Genomic DNA, 6000 nt, shown 5'->3' with positions numbered 1-6000 from the left:
ACCAAGCTTTTAGGGGTTGTACAAGAGGAATTTCTAAAACATGGATGACAAAACTTTGGATTTCATTTTAAGTGCCTGAAATAATTTTCTTCACTTACATTTATTATAGTTCTCAAATTGTTTTGCATACATGAATTCAAAAATTTTTACTTTTTCACGAGAAAATTTTGGATTTGAAAAAAAATTGAACATCCAAAATGGAAATGCACAAATGCTGAGAGAGATAATTCCTAAAAGTATCTTTGATTTTGAACGATATGAAAACAATGGGTTGTTTGGCTTTGGTAAAATATCCAACCACACATTAACTTGAGAATTTAATTTTTCTACTCCTTGAAATTTTTGTATCATTAGGTCATTTACCTCTTCGACAAGTTTCTGGCATGCATACCCACCACATTTAAAACATGCTAGGATCAATTAGAAATCTCTTTCTTATAAAATTCCACCAAGCTATTAGGGGTTATACTAGTGGAATTTCCCAAACAAGGATATCAAAACTTTGGAGTACATTTTTAAAGCGTCAAATAATTTTGTTCACTTACATTTATTATACTTTTCAGATTTTTTTGCATACATGAATTCTAAAATTTTCATTTCGTTAACGAGAAAAGTTTGGATTTGAAAAAAAATTGAACAACCAAAATGGAAATGCACAAATGTGCAGAGAGATAATTCCAAAAAGTATCTCTGATTTTGAAGGATAGGCAAAAAGTGGACTGTTTGGCGCTGGCAAATATCCAACCACACGTTAACTTCAGAATTTAATTTTATCTACTCCTTGAAATTTTTGGATCATTAGGTCATTAGCATCTTCAACATGTTTCTGGCATGCATACCCACCACATTTAAAACATGTTAGGATCAATTACATATCTCTTTCTTATAAAATTCCACCAAACTATAGAGGTTGTACTAGTGGAATTTCCCATACATGGATAACAAAACTTTGGAGTTCATTTTTAGTGCGCTAAATAATTTTCTTCTCTTACATTTATTATAGTGTTCAATTTTTTTTCATACATGAACTCTAAAATTTTCATTTTTTTTTACGAGAAAAGTTTGGATTTGAAAAAAAATTGAATATCCAAAATGGTAGTGGACAAATGCTGAGAGATATAATTCTAAAACGTATCTCTGATTTTGAAGGATAGGCAAAAAGTGGGTTGTTTGGCTCTGGTAAACATCCAACCACACGTTAACTTGAGAATTTAATTTTTTCTACTCCTTGAAATTTTTTGATCAATAGGTCATTTGCATCATCAACATGTTTTTGGCATGCATACCCACCACATTTAAAACATGTTAGGATCAATTAGAAATCTTATTCTTATATAAGTCCACCAAACTCTTAAGGGTTATACTAGTAGAATTTCCCAAACATGGATAACAAAATTTGGACTACATTTTTTGTGCAAGAAATAATTTTCTTCACTTACATTTATTATAGTTTTCAAATTTTTTTGCATACATGAACTCTAAAATTTTCAATTTGTTTACGAGAAAAGTTTGGATTTGAAAAAAAAATTGTACATACAAAATGGAAATGCACAAATGCTGAGAGAGATAATTCCAAAAAGTATCTCTGATTTTGAAGAATAGGCGAAAAGTAGGTTGTTTGGCTCTTGTAAATATCCAACCACACGTTAATATGAGAATTTAATTTTTTCTACTCCAAAATTTTTGTTTATTAGATCATTTGCATCTTCAACATATTTCTGGCATGCATACCCACCACATTTAAAACATGTTACGATCAATTAGAAATCTCTTTCTTAAAAAACTCCACCAAGCTATTAGGGGTTGTACTAGTGGAATTTCCCAAACATGGATAGCAAATCTTTTGTGTTCATTTTTAATGCGTGAAATAATTTTCTTCACTTACATTTATTATAGTTTTCAAATTTTTTTGGATACATGAATTCTAAAACTTTCATTTTTTTTACGAGAAAAGTTTGGATTTGAAAAAAAATTGAACATTCAAAATGGAAAGGCACAAATCCTAAGAGAGATAATTCCAAAAAGTATCTCTGATTTTGAACGATAGGCAAAAAGTGGGTTGTTTGTCTTTGGTAAATATCCAACCACAGGTTAACTTGAGAATTAAATTTTTTCTACTCCTTGAAATTTTTGGATCATTAGGTCATTTGCATCTTCAACATATTTCTGGCATGCATATCCACCGCATTTAAAACTTGTTATGATCAATTAGATATCTCTTTCTTATAAAATTCCACCAAGCTATTAGCGGTTGTACTAGTGGAATTTCCCAAACATGGATAACAAAACTTTGGAGTTCATTTTTAGTGCGTCAAAAAAATTTCTTCACTCACATTTATTATACTTTTCAATTTTTTTTGCATACAAGGACTCTAAAATTTTCATTTTGTTTATGAGAAAAGTTTACATTTGAAAAAAAATTAAACATCCAAAATGGAAATGCAGAAATACTGAGAGAGATAATTTCCAAAAGTATCTCTGATTTTGAAGGATAGGCAAAAAGGGGGTTGTTCGTGTCTGGTAAATAACCAACCACACCTTAAGTTGAGAATTTAATTTTTTCTACTCCTTGAAATTTTTGGATCATTAGGTCATTTACATCTTCAACATGTTTCTGGCATGCCTACTCACCACTTTTAAAACACGGTAGGATCAATTAGAAATCTCTTTCTTATAAAATTCCACCAAGCTATTCGGGGTTGTACTAGAGGAATTTCCCAAACTTGAATAACAAAACTTTGGAGTACATTTTTAGTGCGTCAAATAATTTTCATCACTTACATATATTATAGTTTTCAAATTTTTTTGCATACATGAATTCTTAAATTTTCATTTTGTTTACGAGAAAAGTTTGGATATCAAAAAAAATTGAACATCCAAAATGGAAATGGACAAATGCTGAGAGAGATAATTCCAAAAAGAAACTCTGATTTTGAAGGATAGGCAAAAAGTGGGTTGTTTGGCTCTGGTAAATATCCAACCACAACTTAACTTGAGAATTTAATTTTTTCTACTCCATGAAATTTTTGGATCATTAGGTCATTTGCATCTTCAACATGTTTCTGCATACATATCCACCGCATTTAAAACATGTTAGGATCAATTAGAAATCTCTTTCTTATAAAATTTCACGAAACTATAAGGGGTTGTACTAGTGGAATTTCCCAAACATCGATAACGAAAGTTTGGAGTTCATTTTTAATGAGTCAAATAATTTTCTTCACTTACATTTATTATAGTTTTCAATGTTTTTTGCATACTTGAACTCTAAAATTTTCATTTTATTTACGAGAAAAGTTTAAATAAAAATTGAACATCCAAAATGGAAATGCACAAATGCTGAGAGAGATAATTCCAAAAAGTATCTCTGATTTTGAAGGATAGGCAAAAAGTGGGTTTTTTGGCTCTGGTAAATATTCAACCACACGTTAACTTGAGAATTTAATTTTTTCTACTCCAAATTTTTGGATCATTAGGTCATTTGCATCTTTAACATGTTTCTGGCATGCATACCCACCACATTTAAAACATGTTAGGATCAATTAGAAATCTCTTTCTTATAAAATTCCACAAAGCTATTTGGGGTTGTACAAATGGAATTTCACAAACATGGATAACAAAACTTTGGAGTTCATTTTTAGTGCGTGAAATAATTTTCTTCTATTAGATTTATTACAGTTTTCCAATTTTTTTGCATATATGAACTCTAAAATTTCATTTTATTTACTATAAAAGTTTTGATTTGAAAAAACAATGAATATCCAAAATGGTAGTGCACAAATGCTGAGAGAGATAATTCCAAAAAGTATCTCTGATTTTGAAGGATAGGCAAAAAGTGGGTTGTTTGGCTCTGGTCAATATCCAACCACACGTTAACAAGAGAATTTAATTTTTTCTACTCTTTGAAATTTTTGGATCATTAGGTCATTTGCATCTTCAACATCTTTCTGGCATGCATATCCACAACATTTAAAACATGTTATGATCAATTAGAAATCTCTTTCTTACAAAATTCCACCAAGCTATTAGGGGTTGTACAAGTGGAATTTCCCAAACATGGATAACAAAACTTTGGAGTTCAATTGTTGTGCGTCAAATAATTTTCTTCACTTACATTTATTATAGTTTTCAATTTTTTTTGCATACATGAACTCTAAAATTTTCATTTTGTTCAAGAGAAAAGTTTAAATTTGAAAAAAGAAATTGAACAACCAAAATGGAAATGCACAAAAGCTAAGAGAGACAATTCCAAAAAGTATCTCTGATTTTGAAGCATAGGCAAAAAGTGGATTTTTTGGCTTCGGTAAATATCCAACCACACGTTAACTTGAGAATTTAATTTTTTGTAATCCTTGAATTGTTTTGATCATAAGGTCATTTGCAGGTTCAACATGTTTCTGGCATGCATACCCACCACATTTAAAACATGTTAGGATCAATTAGAAATCTCTTTCTTATAAAATTCCACCAAGCCATTCGGGGTTGTACTAGTGGAATTTCCCAAACATGGATAACAAAACTTTGGAGTTCATTTTTAGTGCGTGAAATAATTTTCTTCTCTTACAATTATTATAGTTTTCAAACTTTTTTTGCATACATGAACTCTAAAATTTTCATTTTGTTTACAAGAAAAGTTTGGATTTGAAAAAAAATTGAATATCCAAAATGGTAGCGCACAAATGCTGAGAGAGATAATTCCAAAAAATATCTCCAATTTTGACAGATAGGCAAAAAGTCGGTTGTCTGGCTCTGGTAAATATCCAACCACACGTTAACTTGAGAATTAAATATTTCTACTCCTTGAAGTTTTCTGATCATTAGGTGATTTGCATCTTCAGCATGTTTCTGACGAGCATATCCACCGCATTTAAAACATGTTAGGATCAATTTGAAATCTCTATCTTATAAAATTCCACCAAGCTATTAGGGGTTGTAATAGTGGAATTTCCAAAACACGGATAACAAAACTTTGCAGTTCATTTTTAGTGCGTCAAATAATTTTCTTCATTTACATTTACTATAGATTTCAATTTTTTTTGCATTCATGAACTCTAAAATTTTTATTTTGTTTACGTGAAAAGTTTAAATTTGGAAAACAATTGAACATACAAAAAGGAAATGCACAAATGCTGAGAGAGAAAATTCCAAAAAGTAAGTCTGATTTTCAAGGATAGGCAAAAAGTGGGTTGTTGGGCTCTGGTAAATATCACACCATACGTTAACTTGAGAATTTAATTTTTTCTAGTCCTTGAAATTTTTTGATCATATGGTCATTTGCATCTTCAACATGTTTCAGGCATGCATACCCACCACATTTAGAACATGTTAGGATCAATTAGAAATCTCATTCTTATATAATTCCACCAAGCTATTAGGGGTTGTACTGGTGGAATTTCCCAAACATGGATACCAAAATTTGGAGTTCATTTTTTGTGCGTGAAATAATTTTCTTCACTTACATTTATTATAGTTTTCAAATTTTTTTGCATACATGAACTCTAAAATTTTCATTTTGTTTACGATAAAAGTTTTAATTTTTTAAAAAATTGAACATCCACAATGGAATTGCACAAATGCTGAGAGAGATAATTCCTAAAAGTATCTCTGATTTTGATGGATAGGCAAAAAGTGGGTTGTTTGGCTTTTGTAAATACCCAACAACTCGTTAACTTGAGAATTTAATTTTTTCTACTCCTTGAAAATTTTCGATCATAAGGTCATTTGCATCTTCAACATGTTTCTGGCATGCATACCCACCACATTTAAAACATGTTAGGATCAATTAGAAATCTCATTCTTATATAATTCCACCAAGCTATTAGGGGTTGTACTAGTGGAATTTCCCAAACATGGATAACAAAATGTTGAGTTCATTTTTTATACGTGAAATAATTTTCTTCACTTACATTTATTATAGTTTTCAAACTTTTTTGCATACATCAACTCTAAAATTTTCATTTTGTTTACGAGAAAAGTTTAAATTTTTTAAAAAATTGAACA

The sequence above is a fragment of the Aristolochia californica genome, unplaced genomic scaffold (assembly GCF_029961685.1).
Source record: "Aristolochia californica isolate CCGP_79_NKW_82.1479 unplaced genomic scaffold, dmAriCali1.0.hap1 SCAF_15, whole genome shotgun sequence".
In the NCBI taxonomy this organism is placed as follows: Eukaryota; Viridiplantae; Streptophyta; class Magnoliopsida; order Piperales; family Aristolochiaceae; genus Aristolochia; species Aristolochia californica.
This window is presented reverse-complemented; position numbering follows the sequence as displayed.